This window comes from Neovison vison, chromosome 11 (genome assembly GCF_020171115.1).
Source record: "Neovison vison isolate M4711 chromosome 11, ASM_NN_V1, whole genome shotgun sequence".
Classification (NCBI taxonomy): Eukaryota; Metazoa; Chordata; class Mammalia; order Carnivora; family Mustelidae; genus Neogale; species Neogale vison.
The window spans coordinates 137,520,624-137,547,463 of NC_058101.1; the positions used below are offsets into that span (position 1 = coordinate 137,520,624).

The following is a 26,840-nucleotide window of genomic DNA, read 5'->3' on the forward strand; positions in this document are numbered from 1 at the left end:
CTTCCTGTTTTAAGTGTTTGTTTTCAGTATGATTGCATATCTCTGATATTTTCAAGGTTATGAATTTTCCTGTAAATAGTGATTGGAATTTTATCTTATAATTTTTAGTAGATATTTTTGATTTCCACTCTTAAGTATTTCATCATTTCTATTGTATTTGCTTCTTTAATGCAAGAGTTAATTAGATGTGATTAACTTTTAAATTTTCATACCTTTGGATTTGCTTTTTAAATTTTATTACACTGTAGTCATAGAACAGGTTCTTATGATATTTACTATTTATAACTTGAGTATTGGTGGTTTTATTTTTGATCCAATTAAAAAATGATATTTAGTAGTACAAGAAAACAATTGTTTATTCTACTTGGGGGAGTTCAGATTTTATATACATACATACTAAAAGTTCATTATCTCATGTATTTGTTTGAAATACTGGCTAATTTTTATCTTTTTTTATTTATCGGTTTGAGAGTGAGAAGTATTAAAGGTCTCAGTTATGGAGAATTGGCTAAATTCTTTTTAAAATATTAGAATTTTTGTTACATATTTGGGATCATTTTTTGAAGTATGGGGATTTTTTAAAATTTGTTTTCTTGGTCCACAAAACCTTGACTGAGATTGTCAATGGATTGAAATTAGGTCTCTATATTTTTATAGGTTCCTAAATTGAAGGAGCATATGATCTAACTATTAAAGATTGGGCTTTTTGTTTCTTTAGATTGTCTTATCCATATATGTGATATTAAATATAAATCCACAGACACTTCCAACTCATTGTTTTTTGCATTATAGATACTCTACTGTCTTTACATTTATTTCTCTTTAGATGTTTCATAAACTTCTCAGACTTAATATGTCCAAAATTGAACTATTCATATTTACTCTTTCACCCAAATCTTCTATATTTCAGTAAAGCACATTCACTGATAGTCAATTGCTCAAGAGAAAACTATGAGGTTCCTCCTTGATGTACCAATCTCCTTTAGCCATCTTCACTGTTTAAGAGCAAGTATCAGGGGCACCTAGGTGGCTCAGTGGGCTAAAGCCTCTGCCTTTAGCTCAGGGCATGATCCCAGAGTTTTGAGATTGAGCCCCACATCGGGCTTTCTGCTCAGCAGGGAGTCTGCTTACCCCTCTCTCTCTCTCTCTGCGCCTGCCTCTCAGCCTACTTGTGATCTCTGTTTGTCAAACAAATAAATAAATTATTTAAACAAAAAAAAGAGCAAGTATCATTTTTTTTTCCTAGAATATGGTTTATATCTTTCCACATCTCTTCATCCATATTTCCCTCACACTAGCAAAAATAAAAATATTTTTTTTCCCTTGGACTATTGTGATACCTTCATAATGGTCTCTTAAATTCTGGAAAAAATATTTTATAATAAGAATTTTTATATATTTAAGCTTTTATGTATAATCCTCCAGTGAATTTCATTACAAATTCCTTATTATGACCCAGGTCTTACATTCTCCTCCTTTGTAATATTCAATATACCAGCCTCCTTTTATTTCTCTTTATGTATATTTCTGAAACCAAGGGTTTGTTCCTCTGCCTAGAATTTCCTTTTTCTCATAATACCCTTCTTCCTTTGAAAGTTTTAGCTCCCTATCCTCCACTATTCACATCTCATTGATTTAATTCTATTTTATCCCTCAACACTACATCAGTTATGCTTATTTAATGATACTGTAGCACTCTGAACTTCTCCTTCATTGAAGTCCTTGAGCTTGTAATTATTTATTCAATAACAATATTCCACACTGAACTGTGTGATCCAGGAGGGCAAGAATTCTGTTTACCTAATTTAATACTCTATTGCCAAAATCCAGCAGAGTGGCTGGCATGCAATAGGTGATTAAAAAAATATATGAGATGAATAAGCAATAAGCAGTATTCAAATGTTGGATGCACTATCTGATTCTGATAAAGGAAATACAGAATTTTGAGGATGATGGAAAGATCCTTTAACAAAGTAGACAAAACTGTTAGGCTTCTTGTTTTAAGTAACGTAAAACACATTTATTTACTTTATGGGTATGTGTATATATTATATATTTCAAATAGATAAACATGTTAATTTCATGTATTATATACAAATATTCATATATACAGCTAATTGTATGTATATCTGGGCACAAAGGCAGAAACAGAAATAGAGAAACAGAAATAGAGAAAGAAAGAGAGAGAAACTGAGAAGAGACACAGAGAGATGTCTCTCTGTAGAGATTTTTTAAAACTACCAGGAGATACAATTACTGTATGTATCTTTGATTTTTTTTTCTGTGAAATGAAATTTAACAAGTATAATTGTTAGACCAAAAGATTCTGAGACTTACTGATAAATTACTTTTCTAAAAATTTTAACATTATGGACATTCCATTAATAGTATGTAATTGGACCCCAAATGAACACTGCATATTTTAATTTACACCTTTAAAGATTGTTGGTAAATGAGTAGATAAAAAATACTACTCCATTCTTACTTTAAAATTTATTTCTTTGGGACGCCTGGGTGGCTCAGTTGGTTGGACGACTGCCTTCGGCTCAGGGTGTGATCCTGGAGTCCCGGGATCGAGTCCCGCATCGGGCTCCCAGCTCCATGGGGAGTCTGCTTCGCTCTCTGACCTTCTCCTCGCTAGTGCTCTCTCTCACTGTCTCTCTCTCTCTCAACTAAATAAATAAAATCTTTAAAAAAAAAATTTATTTCTTTGATGAATTGAAGGTTGAACATATTTTGATATTCAGTAGAGATTCCTACTTTTTTTAATGCTTTTTTTAATTCTTTTTTTTTAACTTCTGGATGTTCATTATTTAATAGTATTTAAGATGTCTATGTTGGTTATATATTTTGGTTATCATACCTGTTTATGATACCTTTCTAGGTATTAGTTATCTAGATAACTCTAGAAAGGTTATCATACCTTTCTAGTTTTCTGTTAAACTTTGTTTTTATTATGTAGGTTTTTTACATTATGTATACAATTCATTATTTCTTCATGATATTATACTCTCTTTTTAAGGACAGATTGTGCATCCCTAGTTCAGGATTAAATTTTCATCTTTATTTCTTATAATTCTTTTAATGTTCCTGTTTATGCATTTATTCAAATTTTATATCTTAACAACACTGAAAAGCAATGACAGTTCTATTAAACTAGGAATTCAAATGTGGGTATAGGTCAGCCAGTAAGAAGACACTGATTTCATTCAAAATATAGTAAGACAATGATAGTGTGAGGTAAATCTGAGGCCTTGAAATATATCAAGGAAAGGCAATGCAGTATATATATTACAGTTAACAATTCAACTTAAAGCTGATCATTTTAAGCAGAGGAACTCTATAGATGTGGATTTGTTACACCCATATCTTTGAACAACTGGCTACATTATTTTTTAGCTTATCTCTTTCATTACTAAAATACACTTCTCAGCTTATCATTCACTGTTATATGGTAGTCAGGTGAACAAGAAATAGAGAAACATATTTAATTATTTGTTGGTAAGTGTAGAGAGAAGATGCACAGTTATTTTGAAGTATGATAAAAGTCAACTTAAAATTCAAGGACTAAAATAGATAGTTCAGAAATCCTTCAAATGCCTTTGTATTGAGCTTTATTTTAACTTTTTTCCCCCCTAGAGAACATAGAGCTTAAGTATACAATTGATAATTTCTATAAATTTATATTAAAAAAACAAATGTCATTTTATATATTGATTGTAATTTCTAACAAAATTTCATACTCACCATTCCTCTTTCTTATGATCCCTTTATTTGCCAAGTCTTTGCAATGCTATGAATTATTGTGACTGCCTTATTCAAAATAATAAATTCAGTTTATCTGGTAAAAGCAGATGCTAAACTAGATTCAGTAATTATCACATAAAATGGGACTATACATATGTATGACCTTATCAGGTAATACCAGGTACTGAATATTTATCCCTCAAGCCACAATGGCTTCATATTATAAATTTATGACTTCTTGATATCGACTATACAGGATGCTTCTAGCATTCTCAAATGGGCACATCCTATGCCTCTCTTTCTTTGGGGGTTATGATGGATATATAAATATATGTGTGTATGTACATATATATTATGTACACATTTATGTTACTTTCAGAATGTACTTTACAATTAATCAGAAGATTGTGATAATGCATGGGAAAAAAATGGCTCTCTAAAACTGCATGAAACTGAAGATATTTCTGCCAGAGAATCATTTGTGTCAGGAGGTTAACAAACATGCAAATTAAAAATGCTATATAGAAGCACATAGCACCTCTACATAATACAAAAATGCTTGGTGGTGACCTTGAGGCATTGCATTTTAAATATTTCATGCATTTTTTTTCGTGGAGATCAATTTATATTAAACTTGCAGAATATTATATAAAATCTTCTAGGGTCTTTTTATATTTACAAGTGGCAAGGTAGTTTTGCTTTTTTAAAAATAATTTTTTAAAAAATATAAATGCAGGCACTTCTGCCTTACAATATCTACATTTGGGTTATTCCATAGTCCATAAAGAATGACTATTCTTATGGTATACAGAGTAATTTAGAAACATTTGGGACAAGACATTTTCATAGTGTCAAACCATTCTTTGTATTGGCTGGGTGAATTCCAATGTAGCTGTAGCTCAGGGGGAGATGACTATTGCTCATTTTTTTTTCCTTCTATCCTCAAAATTCTGAGTCTTATCCTCATTCCCTGGATTCAGATGACATCATTTCTTATTTCACTGAGAAAACTGAAGCAAGCAGACAGGTCTCCGCAGGCTGTCATTGACTAATCTAAATATCTCCCTGCTGTAAGGAAACACTCTGTTTTCTATCCAGTTGCCATAGAACTTAGATGACATTCCCTTTTGTCCATACAAGAAGTTCTGTCTCCTATCTTTTATATTTAGTTTCTCTTTCTAACAATTCCCAACAATATCTGTTACTTCTTCCATCTTGACCCAGTTTCAAGTACCAGCATCACTCCTGTTTATCCTTCCATTCTCAGACAATTTGAGTTCTCCAACTATTTCCTAGTTCTCTCCTTGCCTTCTCTCCTGAAGCCACTCTGGTCAGATTTTTTTTTTTTTTTAAAGATTTTGTTTATTTATTTGACACAGAGAGAGATCACAAGTAGGCAGAGAGACAGGCAGAGAGAGAGAGGAAGGGAAGCAGGCTCCCTGCTGAGCAGAGAGCCCAATGTGGGGCTTGATCACAGGACTTTGGGCAGAGGCTTTAACCCACTGAGCCACCCAGGCGCCCCACACTCTGGTCAGATTTTTGCCCCCAGTCTGTCATGGAGTTTGACTCCATATTTTCATATTGATAACAGCTTTTAAGTCTCTCTTCTTTCCCCCCATAACTAGGCAAGTTGATAAGAAATCTCACCTGCTCCCTTCTTTGGTGCCCCTGAGCGTTTCAAACCTGGCCCTACCTCACCTTGTAGCCATAATAAAAACAAACAAACAAACACACCTACCCAGTCTGCTTTCTCTAATCTTACAAACTGTTTCATATTAGTGTACGAGACCTGCCCTGCTCTCCCAAGAGCCTCATTAAGGGAGTAATGTATTTTTTCATACTCTGTTGGTATGTATAGAGTATCACCAGGACACCACAAACCCTTTTATTCCTCTGTGTCCTCCACTACTTTTTATTATCTTTGTGTGGGTTTCCCCTCCTTGCCTCCACCTTTACATGGTGGATGGCTCAGGGCTCAGTCCTTGGACTATTTAGGTTTTCTATCACATTCACTTCTTTGTAATCTCATTCACATTTAACAAGAAGCATCTTTGCTGATGACTTTCAAATTTTTAACTCTGTTCCATATCTCTTCCCTAAAATTCAGACTCATAGATCCAACTATCTGTTCCACATCTGTAATGGATCTTATCAAATCTCATGAATTCAAATGTCATCTATTAGTTGATGCTTCTTAAATTTATGTGTTCAACCTGGACCCTAAAGTGCATACGTGACATTCCCACAACAAATAACACTTTTAAATATAACATGTCCAAAACTTAACTCTTGGTTACTTCCTCACACATGCTCCTCTTACAGTCTTTTCCATATCTATAGATTATAATTCCAACTTTCTAGTTATTCAGACCAAAACATTTGAGAGGGCTCTTAATTCCTTTCTTTTTCTCATGCCCCACTTTCAAGCTAACAGTAGATTGTGGAGACCAAGAAATATTAAGCCCATCCCACCTCAGGTTTAGCCTTAGCTTAAGTACAGCCATCTTAGCTCCAGCGGCCATCTCAGACCCCTATGCCCAAGGGCTGAACTTTCCCCCACCCTGCTTTAGTAAGCCCACCCTGCTTTAGTTCCAGAGACCCCCACCCTACTTTGGTTCCAGAAACCCCCACCCTGCTTTGGTTCCAGAAACCCCCACCCTGCTTTAGTAACAGGAACCCATAAATACCCCTGCCTTATCTAAGCTCAGAGTCCAAGTCCCTACTCCGTTGTGTCAGGTATAGGTGGGCCCAAGCTTAAGCTTGTTAAATAAACCCTTGTGTGATTGCATCAGGGTTGGCTCCTTGGTGGTCTCTTGGATGTGAAAACTAGGGTATAACATAAATGTTATCAGTTCTGCCTGCAAATGACTGGTAAAGATCCAGGTTTTGTAGAACCTGAAGTGTTTTTAACTTAGAAGGGCATTTTAATATCAAAATGTAAATTTTAGAAAATAAAATTAAGTATAAATAGAAGTATTTGGTTTCATTAGAAAAGAAACTACAATATATTATAAAATTTGGATAACAAACATTATCAAATAAAATAATGTGTTTAAGTTATAGCCTGACCTATCTTTATAGTATTTTCTCCTTACATATTTGGCTGTGTGCTAATTGATAATCTTCTTATCTGGTGACTTTAGTATCTTTTAAAAAGAAGACAAAGACAATTTATTCTTTCACATAACAATTGATTGAAAGTTTAAAATCATTTTCAGTTTGGAAATAAAATTTGTGAAATTTCACTTCACAATCTAGTTTTAACCATGCTATATAAATATTAGGTTTATTAGATCAATTTTGGAATAATCTTTGAATTTTTAATATACTTAATAAATGTTCCTTTACATGTAGACACTTAAGATTTCAGGGCATTTCAAGTTCAATGTATTAATAATTTTAAATACTTTTTCTTTTAAAGATTTTATTTATTTATTTGACAGAGAGAGAGATCACAAGTAGGTAGAAAAGCAGGCAGGGGTGGGGGAGAAGCAGGCTTTCTGCTGAGCAGAGAGCCCAATGCAGGGCTCAATCCCAGGACCCTGAGATCATGACCTGAGCCAAAGGCAAAGGCTTAACCCACTGAGCACCTAATTTTAAGTACTTTTTAAATGGATGGCATTCAGTATCCAGTTTTTCAGTGAAGTCCTTACTTCAGTATTGCACTATGAATTTTGTTACTATTATTAATGTATTTCATGAGAAAGCATAAACATGACTTTAAACACAGTTGTACTTGTTAATTTGCTTACCTACAAACACAGAAATCATGGCAAATTCTAATTTGTGTTCTTCCCCCAAAAGACATTTATAACAATGAAAAAGTTGTGGGTTGTTGTTTGTTTGTTTGTTTGTTTTACGGCTGTGCTTATAACTGTGTATACAGTTTTAACAAATGCTTCTCTGGTAGGAGGCAACTTCTGTTTTGTTTTGTTTTTGTTATTTTCTTTTGTGAGAGAGAGGGGTGGGAGAGGGTTAGAGGAAGAAGGAGAAATCTCAAGAAGTCTCTGCAGAGCCTACTGCAGAGCCTAATATGGGGTTCAATCTCACAACCCTAAGGTCATGACCTGCACTGAGATCAAGAGCCACTCCAAGAACCCATGCAACTTCTGTTTTGACTAGCATCAATGAGAACCAAATTCTATGCTTAAACATTTGCATATCTCATGCTGAAAGATTTTTTCATTGGTTAACATCAGGCTCAAACCTTATTTCTCCCATTTTTCCTTCTGCCTCCACTCCTCATCCTCTGCCCACTGGTCCACCACTTCCCCTGCCCCCATATACACACTGTGTCTTCTGGATAGGAGCCAGAAACATATACATTTCCTGATACAAATCTTCTTTGGAAGAAGTCTTTATAGAAGAGAGTCCCTAAAGCTTTATTAACTTCATATTGAATTTGCATCTGTGTATCATATAAACACAGACTTTCATTTTGTCACCCCACTGCTGCCAGCCTAGTACAAGCTATTACCATCTTTCTAAAGCTTATTCTCTGGTCTTTACATTTCCACCTCTGCCACTCTACATTATATCCCAGTGCAGCAAAAAAAAATGATCCCACTGGAACTAAAGTTGGAAACCACTTTTGAAGACAGTTTGGTGATTTCTTACAAAACTAAATTTACTTTTACCATATGTTTCAGCAATCACACTCCTTGATATTTACCCAAAGGAACCGAAAACAGGTCCACAAAAAAACCTGCATGTGAATGTTTAGATCAGCTTGATTCATAATTGCCCAAACTTGGAAACAACTAAGATATTCTTTGCAGTCAGTGGAAGGTATCAACCAGATATCTTCTGGTAAGCACTAGAAAGAAATGCGCTATCAAAAAACATGAAGAAAATTTAAACATGTATTACTAAGTGAAATAAGCCAGTTTGAAAAGCTTACATATTGCATGATCTGAACCTTGTGACATTCTGGAAAAGACAAGATTATGGAGACAATAAAAAAGGGGTTAGGAGGTAGAAGGGAAAGGGAGGGATGAATCAGTGAAGCACAGAGAATTTATACAGGAATGAAATGCTCTGTATGATACCATAATGATATACGCATGTCATTATACATTTGTCCAAACCCATAGAATATACAACTCTAAGAGTGAGTCATACTGTATGCATTTTGGGTGATTATGATTTTAGGCCATTCTATACCATTCTAGTGAGGAATGTTGATAATGCGAGAAGTTATCTTTGTACCTTTTGTTCAATTATTCCATGAATGTAAACTACTCTTAAAAAACAAATTAAAAAAACCCTGAAAAGAAAAAGTCTTAATAAAAAGAAAAAAATGAAGAAAAGAAAACTAAAGTTAGATCATGTTGCACCTATGCTCAGTATTTTATTATAGCTTACCATCTTACTCAGTGTAACAGTCAATGTCTGGAATGCTAACTGCCAGTTCCTCTATGTCCTTATCACCTAATGCTATCACACATCATTTGCTCAGTTCTGATTACCTAATCCTCCTTTGTATTCTTTATACATGGCCAAGCATACTTTTGCCTCTGTACCTCAACACTTGATACTCTGCTTGGTATCTCCTTCACTTTGTTTATTTCTTTAATGTGACCTTCTCATGGAGGAATTCCTATCTGCTTTTGCAAACTAATCACTCTTACTTATTCTTCCCTTTTCCCTCTTTATCTTTCTCCATAATGCCTATCACTGTTCAACATGCATATATTTCATTTAGTTTATTGTTTTATATAGTTAATTTACAAATTAACTTATTAACTTTTTCTTTTTTTTAAAGATTTTATCTTTTTTTATTTGACAGAGATCACAAGTAGGCACAGAGGCAGGCAGAGAGAGATGGGGAAGCAGGCTCCCTCTGGAGCAGAGAGCCCAATGCGGGGAGCTCGATCCCAGGACCCTGGGAATCATGACCTGAGCCAAAGGCAGAGGTTTTAACCCACTGAGCCACCCAGGTGCCCCTAACTTATTGTTAACTTAATCACTTATTATTTTTCTGTTTTCTCTATAAGAATTCAAGCTTCATGAAGACTGTGATTAGGTTTATTTTGTTTTGTTTACTACTCTGTTCCAGTGCCTACCACACTATACATATTTGTCAAATGAATGAAATAACTTCAATTAACTAAAGTTTAAGAAGTGATAGAAGGTGAACTGAGCAGAGTATTGAAAGGTTTGGATCACATTAAAGAATTCTAAAAAAAAAAAATTCTATGGTACTATATTGATCTGAACATATTTTTCACTTGTGAAATTTAATTTGTGATTTGAGTAATCTTTAATTCTAGGTTTCTTTACTTTCTTTATAAGTCAGTAATTAATTTTTGAAAAATATTAAAGATAGTTTTAGGAGTTTTATAAATTAAGTAACAGTCTGACCTATCTTTATAGCATTTTCTCCTTATGTAAAAAAAAAAAAAGACGATATCTATGAATTCTCTATATCTCAATTAAAAAAGCAAAATTGCATATGACCATTCAGCACAATTCATTTTTCACTTATCAGTATCTAAACACATAAGAAATTTTTTTCTCAATTCAAAATGGTATATTCTAGAGAGATTCTTCACTTGAAGGTGTTAACAATTTCAAATTCATTAGTAATAAATACAATTTCGAGAAAAATAGTTAACTTAATAAGTAAATTATTCTAGGATAGTAAATTCTAGGATAAATACTAGAATTTTAGAAATAGTTACATCTATGGAAATGGTTCAAATACATGAATCTGTAGCATGAAAATATAGTTTAGCATATACTATTTTTAATTAGCAGAGAATCAACATATTTTTAGATATAAAATGACTGTAATGTAGGTTGTTCATGTAGTAAAACTTATTTATTAATAAATACGTATTATATAATTAGATAATTTTGATTATTTTTAGTGTTCTTTTCATTTTAAAGTTATCTTGGTCTGGAAGATAACTTGTATTCTCTCAGCAGTGACAGACATTGAAAAACTGATCAGTTCAAAAGATTAGAGACCTTAATAAGATGAAATAGAATTATTAGAATAAGAGATATAGGAGGAACTCAATGAGGCTCTTTCTTTCACTTGGAAATTTTGAGGTCATCGTAAGGTTATCAATTGCCCTAATATCAATATTGTTATGTCTCAGGGAATAGATCGGTCACCATAACAAATATAATGATAGCAATAATAATAATAATATTTTGAAATATTAACACAGAGACATGAAGTGAATAAATGTTGTTGGAAAAATTGTGCTGATAGACCTGGTTGATTCAGTGTTGCTACAAACCTTCAATTTGTAAAAAATGCAATATCTGAAAAATGCAATACCTGTGAAGCACGATAAAGCAAACATCAGTAAAAGAAGTTATGCCTGTACGTCAACTGTATGTTATACTTTGAAGTCATGTAATTCATTGGTAGTTATTTATCCTTTCAAAATAAATACTTTATGAAACTAAGCTATATAAATTTCTCATTTCAACTATATTGAACTATATGTTATTTGTAGGCTAAAGTCAGAGAAGGCACAAGGGAATGACGATGCAACAAGATACACCCAAACTTATATACAAAATGAAACAGGAAAATTTCTAATGATGGTGATAAAAAGATCAAACTAAATTTAGAAAACTTTCTCCCTTAAGTTGGGTATCTAATAGAGGTCCTCCAGTTGTATTTAGGTACTCAGTGGTTAACACTCCTTTCTAAAGAGTAGTGCTATATTTGTAATTAATAAAGATATTAAGCTTTCATTAAGCATATTTAGCATATAACCATGTATCAAACTATCCATATATTATTTAATTAACTCTTAAAAAACTCAGTGGAATAATTTGATTATCACTTTGTAAGTGAACTGATGTTGAGAGTGGTTGAGAAATTTTTCCAATATCATGTAGTTAATAGAAGTTAAAACTCTGGATTAAAATATAAAAGTGAACACAGTCACTATATTCATTTATATATTTAAGGTGGACTGAATTCTTTTCATGTAACTTTTTAAAAAATTTAATCTTTTCTAAGTGTACCTTACACACTACCTTCTAATGTCTCTCATTGATATATAATGGTTAGCAACATGAACTCAGTGTATTAAAATATTAATGATATCATCAGAAGTAACACTTTCTTTAGTATTTCCAAACAGTGAGCTATTCATTAAAGAATCATAAGAAAATAATATTTTAATGACAAAATTAAATGATACTTAACAAATACACATGTTCAAGAAAATATACTAGGTATCATGTGGATAATGTAGAATTTCAAAACTCAAAAAGCAAAAATGGGGACGCCTGGGTGGCTCAGTTGGTTAAGCAGCTGCCTTCGGCTCAGGTCATGATCCCAGCGTCCTGGGATCGAGTCCCACATCGGGCTCCTTGCTCAGCAGGGAGCCTGCTTCTCCCTCTGCCTCTGCCTGCCATTCTGTCTGCCTGTGCTCGCTCTCTCTCCCTCTCTCTCTCTGATAAATAAATAAAATCTTAAAAAAAAAAGCAAAAATATTATAAGCTAGATCGTGGAGACAAGAAATATATAAATTTTATATAAATATAAAAATACACCAGAGTATCACCCTAACAATTTATATAGGTACAAATATGTATAATACCAAAATGCAAATAAAATATAGGTACATATACCTAGATTCAATAAAGTCATCCATGTTAACCTTGTATGCGAAAGAGAAAAGTGTATATTGAATGATGATGCATGCAAATAGATTCATAATAAAGTCAACTATTTATTCCAAAGAAGTATGATTAATTGAAAAGTGCACTAGATACAACTCAAAAAAATTGGAATGGCATGTCTTTTGTTAGTTACCCATCACTGAAAGTAGAGGGTTATTTAATAAACAGTCACATTTAAAGTAAAGTGTACACATTTCACTCTATAAATATGATTTTTGTACTTTCAATTCTATTCTTTCAAGTAAGTTATATTGATATTATGAATATTTCTTATCATCTCCTCCATCTGAATACTAATGCCGCAAGTAATATCCATTGCAAAATGCACTTATAAATACCAACTTGTAAGATAAGACTTGACTCAAAGTTTTGCACAAATATGGGACTAAGAAGTGGCAGATGAGAAGAAATTCCTGAACTTGGTAGGGAGACTCACAGGGCTAGCAGCTGATTAGAAGCACCGAGAAATGGATTGAATAAAAGGAGAGAAAATGGGAAGTGGATTACCTTAAAACCCAGTGAACTTTTTCACAAGTTTCCCTGAAGTTCTCCTGAGATGGGATAGGTGGGCAGACTACTACAGTTGAAGAAAGTACACCTTAAATTATGTCATTCTTAATGTAGCTCAAGATTTAAAAATATCAGGTCCGTATTCTTATTTTGTTGACTGTTTTCATTATGAAAAGGTATTGGAATTGTTAAATTTTTATGCATTTATTGATATAATTAGATGGGATTCCTCCCTTTAATTAATATGCTATATTTTATTAATTGACTTTCATATGCTAAGCAAACCTTCCATTCATAGGATAAATCTTTCTTGAACATGGTGTGACACCTCCTGACGGTGCACGGGAGAAGAATGAGGCACAGACAAGTCAGCTGCAAGAGAATGGGAGCAGGGGGCAACAATAGAAAAGACTGTCACCCCGAACAACTCCTCACTCTCATATTTATTAGAAAATGAGTAACAATCAACAAAGAAGCTGGAGTAGATTACACATTGACCATGAATCTTGTAGGTATGGAAGAAGAAAGGCAAAATATGTCTGGTCACGTAGTACATGACCTATAGTGAGCAAGCCCAAATTAAAGGATTGTCTGACTAACTGCTCATGTTCTCTGGGCAAGGGAAGATAATGGAAAAATGAAGCAGGTGGCTGTTGTGCCCTGGGCAGGAGAGGCATCCCCAGCTGCTTGGCTTCAAGGACGTATATCGTCCTCTCGCCCAGAGGCCCATTGCCAGTACAGTACATGATTTTCTTAGGGCTATATCTAAGCATGCCTGGTAACTAGTATAATTTTTCATAAGTTATATTTTAAGCAGTATGTTGTTCTGAGGGATGGTTACAATGGTGCATCATTATTTTTATACGCTGTTAAATTCACTGGTATTTTTTTAGAATTTGCACATACATATTTATAAGGGTACTGGTCTTGTTTCTTTTTGATGATATTTCTCTCTCACTTTGGTATTAGAGTAATACAAAGAGTATTACTTATAAAATGGTTTAGGAAGTGTGCCTTTCCTCTCTTTTTTTTTTTTTTCCTTCTTTTTTAAGAGCTTGAGAAAGAAGAGCAGGCAAAACATTCACCTGTGAAGGCGTCTTATTCTGGACTTGAATTTATTGGGAGGGTTTTGGGGTTTTTTTGGTTGTTTGGTTGGTTTTTATTCCATCATTTTGCTTGTTATAGATCAATTCAGATTTTCTATTTCTTCTTCAGTCACTTTCTGTAGCTTGCATTTCTAGAAATCAATCTACTTATCAAATTTGTTGGCATATGATTATAATATTCTCTTGTAATCCTTTTTATTTCTTTAATTTCAGCAGTCCTTTCTTTCCTGTTTTAATAATTTGAGTCTTCTCTAATTTTCTTAATCACTCTAGCTAAATGTGAATTCTAAAGACTAAGTTTGATTTGTTGATTTTCTTGATATCTCTACTTTTCAAGTATTTCTCTTCTTCATTATTTTCTTGCTGTTTAGCTTTAGTTTGTTCTTCTTTTTCTATTTTGAAGTAAAAGATTAGGGTTTTGATTTTTTTTAAATGTAGTCATTTAAGTTATAATTTCCCACTGAACATTGCTTTTAATGAATCCCATACTTTTTTTTTTATATTTTGGTTTTGATTTTTGTTCATTTTTAAGTATTTTCTAATTTGCCTTATGATTGTTTTTTTGACCCACGATTATTTAGAAATGTGCTAATTTCCACAGACTTGTGAATTTTCCACATTTTTTATTAATTTCTAATTTTCATTGTGGCAAAGGAGCAATTGTATAAATTCAGACTTTTAAAATGTATTGAGACTTTTTTATGGCCTAATATATGGTCTATCCTGTGATCCACATCCAATTGAGAAGAATGTATATTCTGCATTTGGGTGAATTGCTCTTTATATGTCTGTTAACTCTAGATGGTATTTAGTTTTTTCACATCTCTATTTTCTTGCTGTTTTTCATTCTAGTTTTTCTTTTATTTATTTATTTATTTATTCCTTATTGAATAAATAATATTAATAATTCAAACTATTATTATTGAATTATCTATTTTCCCTTAATTTCTGTCAGCTTCTTCTACATATAGTTCAGAATTCTGCTGTTGCACATATGGTTATAGTTATATTTTCTTAATGAATTGATCCTTGTGTTATACAATGCACTATTTTCCCCTAGTAACATTTCTTATATTAAAGTTTATTTTGTGTGATATCAATATAGGTGCTCCAGATCTTTTCTGTTACTGATATGGAATATATATTTTTTATACTATTTGCATCTTTGAATCTAAAGTAAGTCCCTTAAAAAATAAATTAACTCTCTTGCAAACAACATATACTCAATTGTTTTTATCCATTTTATTAATCTCTGAATTTTAGAGTTTAATCTATTTATACTTAGTGCAATGATTAATAAGAAAGGACGCATTTTGGCTCTTAGTTTTCTGTATGCCTCTCTTCTTTCTATCTCTCATTCCTCCTTTACTACTTTATTTTGTGTTAAATAGATATTTTCTAGTGTACCATTTTAATTTATCATGGCTATTAAGAAATTTTTGAATTTTCTGTGTTTTCCTTTAGGATTACAAATGGCATCTTAATTTATAACAATGTAGACTGATGTTGATTTAATTTTAATAGTATAAGATCATTTTAGATTTTATATAGGTTGGCTTTTTCTTGGTGTAATTATTACCCCAGATTCATTTTTATGCATTGTGTAGTCACCAACATAGATGTATAATTATTGCTCCTTGCAATTATCTTTTAATTCAGATAAAATAATAAAATAAATTATGAACAAAAATGCATTATGCTGCCTTTTATATTTACTGTACACTTACCTTTACATTTGTTCTTCATTTCTTCATCTAGACTTGAGTATGTTCCTTTCACTTCAGCCTTAAGTTCCTTTAGGGATAACCTGAGTGGCTCAGTCAGTTGAATGTCCAACTCTTGGTTTCAGCTCAGGTCATGACCTCATGGGTTGTGGGATTGAGCCCCATGTCCGGCTCCTCACTCAGTGGGGAGACTGAAGATTCTCTCCCTCTGCTCCTCCTTGCTGTGTGCTCTCTCTAAGATAGATAAACAAATCTTTTTTTAAAAAATTTTATTTATTCACTTGAGACAGAGAAATGGATAGAGATCATGAGCAGGAAAAGAGGCATACAGGGAGAAGGAGAAGCAGACTCCCCACTGGGCTTGGAGCCCAATGTGGGGCTCCATTCCAGGAATCTGAGATCATGACCTGAGCTAAAGGTCATGCTTGACCACCTGAGCTCCCAGGCACCCAAATAAACACATCTTTAAAAATATATATATATATTTTAGAATTTATCAGGCATGTCTTCTAGTGACTAATTCTAGATGTTTTAGTTTCTTCATTTTTGAAGGATAGTTTTGCACTTATACAATTCTTGGCTATATTAATATTATTATTGTTATTATTGCCAACACTTTGAATATGTCAATACCCTGCCTCCTGACTTCCTTGTTTTCTGAAGATAAATCAGTTGTTAATCTTTTTGAGTATCCCTTGTATATGATGATTCAGTTCTTTTATGCTGCTTTTAAGTTTTTGTCTTTGTCTTTTTAAGTTGGTAATAGTGTACTTAGTTACTGATACCTTGAATTTATTTTACTCAGAGTACCCTGAGCTTCTTTATATGCAAATTAAATATTTTCATCAAGTGTGGGATTTTTTTGAACAGTATTTCTTAAAATATTATTTCTGCTCCTTTCTCTCTTCTTCTTCTGGAACTCCTATTATGCATAATTTGGTATGCAGGTCTCTTTGTGTTCATTTTCCTTCATCATTTTTGTTTTTGTTCTTCAGACTAGATGATCTCAGTTAATGTATTTTCAAGTTTGCTAGTTCTTTGTTTTGTCTTCTTGAATCTGCTGATAAAGGTGAGCCCCTTTATTGAATTTTTCATATCAGTTATCATACTTCTTAGTGCCAGAATTCTTATATGAATCTTTTATATCTCTTTAATATTCTCTACATGCTGAAATAGTACTAATACTTTCATCAAGTTCTTTAGACATCATTTTCTTAGCTCATTTAAGATATTTTTAAAATGTCTGAGTTAATGCTTTATCTATAATGCCTACTGAACTTCCTCAAGCATAGTTCTTTGTTTAATAAGATTTTTATTTATTTATTTGCGAGAGAAAAACAGAGAGCATGAGTGGGGAGAGGGGCAGAGGGACCTAACAGACTCCCCACTGAGAGGGAATCCAATCTGGGGCTCAATCCCAGGACCTTAAGATCATGCCCTGACCCAAAGTCAGATGCTTAACTGACTAAGCCACACAGGCACCCCAAGGATAGTTCTATTGAATACTCTTCTCCCTTGGGTATGAGCCACATTTTATTTCTTTGCATGCCTCATACTTTTTTTTTTTTTTTTTGGTTGAAGACTGGACATTTTGAATAGTTTAATTTGGTAAATTTGGAAATCAGATTCTCTTTTAAAGAGCTTTTTTGAAGTATATACAAACCTCTTATTTTCCAGACTGTCCTCCAAGATTTCAGTTATTGTTTGTCTCAATTACTGTTTATAACTTCAGGCAGCAGCAAGGGAAACATTTATCTCTAAATATTTTTAATATATGCAAATTTCCCTTTCCATTTTGATATCAGCTATAGCACTGGGCAAGTTCTGAGTCAGGTAAAATAAAGAGAAGCCTTTTGAATCAGTCTTATAAGGAGCCACCAAACAATTCAAAACAAATAACTGCACTTATTTGTGAATAAGCTTCGTTCTGTTCCTTATGGTACCACTGGGAATGTAAGATGTTATTTTCAAGGCTACTAAGTTGGGAACAGGGTGGGAATGAGCTAAGTTAAAATGCTACAAATATCAGTGTTCTTACCAAGATTCCAATTTTCTTGAATAAGCCCCATCCAGATTCCAGAAGCCTTTGGTTAGTTTTCAGCATTTCCAAATAGTGATTTTAACAGTTTTTCCAGTTTTTTCATTTTATATATGTGTATATATATATATATATATATATATATATATATATTTTTTGGTGACAAGTACAATGCCAGAGTTTCTTACTCCACCACTTTACTCCACCATTTTGCTGATGACTACATTGGTTTTTAATTCCTAATTTGTAAATCATAATTTAAATCTGCATAGAAAGGATGCTATTTTAATGGTTTATCTGAAAGGCTTATAGGCTTTTTAAAAATATAATAAATATTAACTTAGTATATTTAAGTTGATATAACATCTTCTCTTTTGAGATTTTTAAAAGATGCTTAATTTTCATTTTTCTGGGAATATGTATGTGCAGCACCTTTCAAAACATTGATATATCCTATGGGAGAACATCCCTCTTTTTTTTTTTTTTAAGATTTTATTTATTTGTCTGACAGAGAGAGAGATCACAAGCAGGCAGGGAGGCAGGTAGAGAGAGGGGGAAGCCGACTCCCTGCTGAGCAGAGACCCCCCCCCCAATGTGGGCCTCAATTCCAGGACCCTGGGATCATGACCTGAGCCAAAGGCAGAGGCTTAACCCACTGAGCCACCCAGGCACCTCCAACTTTTGAATTTACATCCAAAAATATTCTTTAAAAAAATTGCAGGATCCTTCCTAGCTTCTAGATCTTTTCTGTTTGTTATAATAACGGAAGAAGGGAAAAAAGTATCAGCATATTTAAAAATGACTATTAAACAGGATGAGTTTTGTTCTTCTGGCACTCTGAAATATAATACATAGTCACCCGATGGATATGGATAAGTAAAAGAAAAAGCAGACGGGAGCTTGGCATGAAAAATAAAGAGTAATTGGATTTTCATATATTGAAATTTTAAGATAGAGGAAACATTTAGTTGGCAGAGACTGTAAGATGGACAATTTCCAATTTGATACTGAAATGAACAAATAGATTATTTTTTAAGGGTAGCTGATGTAAGCATGGTTTCTTATGAGAATGAGGCAGAAACATTTTTCTCATAATAAAGTCTTCATGGAATTTTAATACTTGTAAGCATCTAGTGAATAGCATTTTAAACAGAAAAAAATAACAAATCCATTACATTAAAAACCATTCTAAAAAGCTAATATTTTATTCCCACTGTCAGAGCAAAATGAATGTTTGAAAAGGTACTATTGAGTAACCTGTTTCAATGAATGTAGCAAAAAATTTAAATGATCCATGATTTTCTTTTTATTATTAAAAAGTCATTTAGGGGGTGCCTGGGTGGCTCAGTGGGTTAAGCCACTGTCTTCAGCTCGGGTCATGATCTCAGGGTCCTGGGATCCAGTCCCGCATGGGGCTCTCTGCAGGGAGCCTGCTTCCTCCCCTCTCTTTCTCTGCCTGCCTCTCTGCCTACTTGTAATCTCTCTCTGTCAAATAAATAAATAAAATCTTAAAAAAAAAGTCGCTTTCTGCCCGTGGACGCCGCCGAGTAAGCATCGTTAAAGTCTCCCCTCCCACCGCCCTCATGTCTAAGTCAGAGTCTCCCAAAGAGCCTGACCATCTGCGGAAGCTCTTCATCGGAGGTCTGAGCTTTGAAACAACCGATGAGAGTCAGAGGAGCCATTTTGAGCAATGGGGAACACTTACGGACTGTGTGGTAATGAGAGATCGGAACACCAAGCGCTCCAGAGGATTTGGGTTTGTCACATATGCCACTGTGGAGGAGGTGGATGCAGCCATGAATGCAAGGCCACACAAGGTGGATGGAAGAGTTGTGGAAGCAAAGAGGGCTGTCTCAAGAGAAGATTCTCAAAGACCTGGTGCCCACTTAACTGTGAAAAAGATTTTTGTTGGTGGCATTAAAGAAGACACTGAAGAACATATCTAAGAGATTATTTCGAACAGTATGGGAAAATCGAAGTGACTGAGATCATGACTGACCGAGGCAGTGGCAAAAAGAGGGGTTTTGCTTTTGTAACATTTGATGACCATGATTCTGTAGACAAGATTGTCATTCAAAAATACCATTCTGTGAATGGCCACAACTGTGAAGTAAGGAAAGCACTCTCTAAGCAAGAGATGGCTAGTGCTTCATCCAGCCGAAGAGGTCGAAGTGGTTCTAGAAACTTAAGTGGTCGAGGTGGCTTTGGTGGCAGTTGAGGTGGTGGTGGATATGGTGGCAGTGGGGATGGCTATAACGGATTTGGTAATGATGGAAGCAACTTTGCAGGTGGCGGAAGCTATAATGATTTTGGCAATTACAACAATCAATCCTCAAATTTTGGACCCATGAAAGGAGGCAATTTTGGAGGCAGAAGCTCTGGCCCTTATGGTGGTGGAGGCCAATACTTCACCAAACCACGAAACCAAGGTGGCTATGATGGTTCCAGCAGCAGCAGCAGCTATGGCAGTGGCAGAAGGTTTTAATTACTGCCAGGAAACAAAGCTTAGCAGGAGAGGAGAGCCAGAGAAGTGACAGGGAAGCTACAGGTTACAACAGATTTCTGAACTCAGCCAAGCACAGTGGTGGCAGGGCCCAGCTGCTACAAAGAAGACATGTTTTAGACAATACTCATGTGTATGGGCAAAAAAACTCGAGGACTGTATTTGTGACTAATTGTATAACAGGTTATTTTAGTTTCTGTTCTGTGGAAAGTGTAAAGCATTCCAACAAAGGGTTTTAATGTAGATTTTTTTTTTTTTGCACCCATGCTGTTGATTGCTAAATGTAATAGTCTGATCATGATGCTGAATAAATGTCTTTAAAAAAAAAAAGTCATTTAGGTACATAGGCAATTTAATTAAATAAGCTCAAACAGTGTGCATTTTTATATCTTAAAAAGAATAAGTTATAGTATATATTTTTATAAAATCACCTTTTTATTTTTTGGAAAAACAACATGTCAATGTGATGTTATACTATTCTAAGTATAGTATACTCTAACCTTATCAAATGGGCAAATATTACCTATGTGATTAAGACAAAACCTTGGACATTATCTATATTAATCAACACATATCAGAAAATAAAGGGACTATATAATTATTTATGATATCAAAATGGCATAATATTGAAAACACACACCAATCATTAATATCCCAATGGAAGCAGAATTGAAGTAGAGAAAATTTAATAGGAACATATTACTTTACCAAAATGTGTTTTTTATATTTTCCTAAATAAGTGTCCTCTGAGAAGAATATTAAATAAGTACTTGTACTTAACCCATGTTTATATGTAAGGTAGTGGGAGAAAAAAGTTATGTTAAGTTGAAAAATTACATGCTTCCATATCCCATATAATATTAAATATCATTATAGAGAACACCATGGAACAAAATTGAAAAGAAGCTTTGTTTCAGTGTATCTTTTTTCCATATGTTAAATTTGGGCCAATCAAAAACCTTGTTGCTGTTGTGCAGTGCTGGGCAGCCAGTCTGGAGTTCACCTGTATACCACAACACTTTCCATGCTTGACTCCATGTTCTGGATTATCTGTAAAGAGGAATAACCAAATTAAAATATGTTAATATTTCTTGTTATGTTAAAATATTGAAAATATTTTAAATAACTAACTGGTTTGTTCTTTATGATGGATTTACAACTTATATCATCTTAGTAATTTAGAAGTAAACATATACCATTTATGTATGATCCATAAGCAAGATCATAGGGTATCCAATTTATCTTTTTAAATTACTCATGTGACATATTATTGGTTTTCAATAATTGTGCTGTATTGTTAGACCTGAAAACTTATAATGGTGTCTCTTAAGAATGAAAATGTTTTCTTTGGTTTTAAAATATGAGAGTTAAATTTTCAGTGAAACAAATATGTGGAGAAAACCATCAAGTGAATTCATTAGAGGATGGTAACACAAAAATTACAGAAAGAAGAGAACATATGAAATGCTCAAAAGAAATTTATCAATAGAAAATTTAATCTGAATTTCATATGTGAATTTATTAATGATATTCACATGCTATTACTTTTATCCCTATATTATATCCTAGTCATATGTCTAGGATAACTTTTGCCTTATACTTTAAAATATCTGTGTTCAAACTTTTTTATTAGTGACAGACTCCATAAATTTTTATTTTTTAGTTACCTTATATAAATATAAATCAATAAATATATATAAAATATAAGCCAAATTTTATTAACTATTTAATGCCATGTTAATCTTCATTCTATTTTCTTATCCAAGTGTGATTTCTTTCAATCTTTTTTTAATTTCATAAATACATATAAATACTTAATATTAGAAATGATTGTCTCCTCAATAATTTTCAGTAGCAAAAGTTCATATTATAAGTAATATCTTTTTTAATGTGTAAATGTACCTATAAAATGTGAACAACATGGACTCAAAATCTACTCTTGAATATTAAAAAATTGAAAACCACTCTCTTGTATACATATATGATCAAAAACTTAGAATAAAAGTTTATTCTTCTAAGTTTTTATTGAAATTCCAGTTAGTTAACATATAATATAATATTATTTTTGGAGATACAACATAATGATCCAACACTTCCATACAATGCCCAATGATCATCACAGCAAGCGCACTCCTTAATCCTCATCACCCCCACCTCCCTTTTGGTAACCATCTTTATAGTTAAGAGTTTGTTTTTTGGTTTACCTCCCTCTTTATTTTTTCTCTTTGTTCATTTTTTTAAAATTCCACAGTGAAATCATATGGTATTTGTTTTTCTGATTTATTTCAATTAGCGTAGTATTCTCTAGCTCCATCCATGTTGTTGCAGATGGCAAGATATCGTTCTTTTTATGACTAATATTCCGCTGTGTGTGTGTATGTGTGTGTGTTATTTCTTCTTTATCCATTTATCAAAGGACACTCGCACTTTTTCCATAGTCTGGCTATTGTAGATAATGTCGCTATAAAGAAATGAGTGCATGTATCCCCTCAAATTGGACTGCTTCTCAGAGTTCCTGTACCACTTGGCATTCCCACCAACAGTGAAAGAAGGTTCCCCTTTCTGCATATCCTTGCCAACACCTGTTGTGTTTTGAATTGTTGATTTTAGCCATTTTGACAAATGAGAGGTGATATCTCATTGTACTTTTGAGTTGTATTATTTCCCTGATGATGAGTGATGTTGAGAATCTTTTTATGCATCTGTTCATTATCTATATGTCTTCTTTGGAAAAATGTCTGTTCATGCCTTCTGTCCATTTTTAATTAGATAATTTGTTTGTTGGGTGTTGAGTTTAATAAATTCTTTGTAGAATTTGGGTACTAAACCTTTTGCAAATATTTCTCCCATTCCAGAGGTTGTCTTTCAGTTTTGTTGATTGTGTCCTTTGCTGTGAAGAAGCTTTTTATTTTGATGAAGCCCCAAGAGTTTTCTTTGCTTTGTTTCTCTTGCCTCGGGACACATATCCAGAAAGAAGTTGTTATGGCTGATGTCAAATAGGTTACTTCCTGTATTCTCCTCTAGAATTTTAGTGGTTTCCTGTTTCACATTAAAGTCTGTCATCAGGGGCACCTGGGTGGCTCAGTGGGTTAAAGCCTCTGCCTTCAGCTCAGGTCATGATCCCAGGGTTCTGGATTGAGCCCCGAATCGGGCTCTCTGCTCAGCTGGGAGCCTGCCTCCCCCACTCTCTCTGCCTACCTGTGATCTCTGTCTGTCAAATAAATAAATAAAATCTTAAAAAAAAAAAGTCTTCCATCAATTTTGAATTTTTTGGTCAATGCTATAAAAAGTGGTCCAGTTTCATTCCTCTGCATGTTGCTGTTCAGTTTTCCCAATAACAAGTGGTGAAGGGACTGTCTTTTTTCCATTTTATATTCTTTCTTGATTAATTGAAGATGAATTGACCAAATTTTCATGAGTTCCATTTCTGGATTTTTTTTTTATTTAAAGATTTTTGTTTATTTATTTGACAGAGAGAGATCAGAAGTAGGCAGAGAGGCAGGCTGAGAGTGAGGAGGAAGCAGGCTCCCCAGCGAGCAGAGAGCCTGATGTGGGGCTTGATCCCAGGACCTTGGGATCATGACCTGAGCCAAAGGCAGAGGCTTTAACCCACTTAGCCACCCAGGTGCCCTCGATTCTGGATTTTTAAATTTTGTTCTATTGATCTGTGTGTCTATTTTGTACTTTTTTAGATCACTACAGCTTTTTAATATAATCTGAATCTGGAATCATTATGCCTCCTGCTTTGCTTTTCTTCTTCAAGATTCTTTTGGCTATTTGGGGTCTTTTAAGTTTGTATACAAAGTTTAGGATTGTTTGCTCTAGTTCTGTGAAAAATACTTGTGCTATTTAGGGACTGCATTAAATGTGTAGATTGCTTTGGGCAGCATAGACATTTTAACAATATTTGTTCTTCCAATCCATGAGCATGGAATGTTGGTGGTGGTGGTGGTGTTTTTTGTTTGTTTTGTTTTGTTTTTCCATTTCTTTGTGTCATTTTCAATTTTGTTTGCCAGCATTTGCTGGCTTTCAAGTACAGGTCTTTCACCTCTTTGGTCAGTTTTATTCATAGGTATCGTATTGGTTTTGGTGTAAATGTAAATGCAGTTGATTCTTTAATTTCTCTTTCTGCTGCTTCATTATTTGTGTATAGAAATGCAACAGATTTCTCTACTCTGATTTTGTATCCTGCAACTTTACTGAATTCATTTATCAGTTCTAGAAGTTATTTTGGTGGAGTCTTTCAGCTTTTCTGTATAGAATATAATGTCGCAGGGAGCCTGGGTGGCTCAGTGGGTTAAAGCCTCTGCCTTCGGCTCAGGTAGTGATCCCAGGGTCCTGGGATTGAGCCACCACATCAGGCTCTCTGCTCAGCAAGGAACCGGCTTTCTTTTCCTCTCTCTTTGCCTGCCTCTGCCTGCTTGTGATCTCTGTCTGTCAAATAAAATAAATAAAATCTTTAAAAATATATATATATAATGTCACTTGTGAATAGTGAAATTTTGACTTCTTTGCTGATTTGGATGTCTTTTATTTCTCTTTGTTGTCTGATTGCTGAAGCTAAGACTTCGACTACTAAGTTAGATAACAGAGGTGAGAGTGGACATCCTTGTCTTGTTACAGATCAGAAAAGTTCTCATTTTTTCTCCATTGAAGATGATATTAGCTGTGTTTTTTACATAGGTGGCCTTTATTATGTTGAGGTATGTTCCTTCTAAACCTCCTTTATTGAGGGTTTTTATCATTAATGGATGTTATACTTTGTCAAATGCTTTTTTTACATCTATTGAGATGATCTTATCCTTTCTTTTATTAATGTGGTGTATCACATTGACTGATTTGTGAATACTAAATCACACCTGAAACCCAGGAATAGAGCCTACTTGATCATGGTGAATGATTTTTTTTTTTTTAATATATTGTTGGATTTGACTTGTTAGTATTTTTTGAATTTTTTGAATTTTTTGAATTTTTGCATTCAAGTTCATCATGGCTATTAACCTATAGTTCTCCTTTGTGGTGGAGTCTTGATCTACTTTGGTATGAAAGCCATTCTAGCCTCCTAGAATGAGTTTGAAAGTTTTCTTTTCTTTTCCGTTTTTGAAATATTTTGAGAGGAGTAAGTATTAATTATTCTTTGTTTGGAAGAATTTGACTATGAAGCCATCTGGCCCTGGACTTTTTTATTTTTTTTGTAGTTTTTTAATTATTAATTCAATTTCTTTCCTAGTTATTGGTCTTTTCAAGTTTTTTTTTTTCAGTTTTGGTAGTATATGTGTCTAAGAATGTATCCATCTCTTTCAGGTTGCCCCATGTGTTGGCATATAGCTTTTCAAAATATTCTCTTATAATTTTATTTCCATGGTGGTGGTTGTTATTCCTCTTCTCTCATTTTTATTTTTTAATTTATTTGGGTTCTTTCTCTTTTCTTTATAAGTCTGGGCAGAGTATTATCAGTTTTATTAATTTTCTCAACAAATCGGCTCCATATTTAATTGATCTGTTCTCTTTTTTTCTATGTGATTTATTTCTTTTCTAATCTTTATTATCCCCTTCCTTCTGCTACCTTTCTGCTTCATTTGTTCTTCTTTTTTGCTCCTTTAGGTGTAAGTTTAGGGTTTTATTGTTGCTGTTGTTGTTCTTGCTTTTTAGAGTAGGACTTTATTGCTATAAAATTCTCTTTAAGACCACTTCTGCTGCACTCCAAAGCTTTTGGGTGGTTTGTTTTCATTTTCACTTGTTTCCATGTACTTTTATTTTAAATTTATTCTTTGCTTTCATGGTTAACTTATTGATTGTTCAATATCAAATTTTTTAGACTCTATGTATTTGTGCTTTTTCCAAATCTTTTCTTGTGATTGACTTCTAGTTTCACCTAGCATTGTAATCAGAAAAAAAAAAAAGCATGTTGTACAATGTGTCCTGCGTATTATACACAACTGATAAGTTACTGAATACTATATCTGAAGCTAATGATGTGCTGCAAGTTGGTTAATTGAATTTAAATAAAATTCATAGTATGATTTCAATATTTTTGTACTTGTTGAGGTCTGTTTTGTGACCTAATATGTGATCTATTCTGGAGAATGTTCCATGTGCATTTCAAAAGAATGTGCATTCTGCTTTTTTAGGATGGAATGTTCTGAATATATCTGTTAAGTCCATCTTGACCAGTGTGTCCTTCAAAGCCATTCCTTCCTTGTTAGTCTTCTGATTAGATGATCTGTCCATTCATGTAGATGGAGTGTTGGAGTGTTAAAGTCCCCTGCTATTATCCTATTATTATTAATGAGTTCCTTTATGTTTATTAATTGTTTTATATATTTGGGTGCTCCCATGTTGGATTTGTAAATATCTATAATTGTTATATCTTCTTGTATGCTTCCTTTGTTTTTTTCTGCCCAGATAATACTTTATTCCGATTTTATTGAGTTCCTTCTTTTTTTTTTTATTTTATTTTTTTTCCAATTTATTTATTTTCAGAAAAACAGTATTCATTATTTTTTCACCACACTCAGTGCTCCATGCAAGCCGTGCCCTCTATAATACCCACCACC

General features: G+C 33.5%; 1 pseudogene; it reads left to right on the forward strand.

The window, feature by feature from the left end:
- The first annotated feature begins 19,282 nt into the window (after positions 1-19,282).
- Positions 19,283-20,277, forward strand: LOC122919090 (annotated as a pseudogene).
- Positions 20,278-26,840: the final 6,563 nt, after the last annotated feature.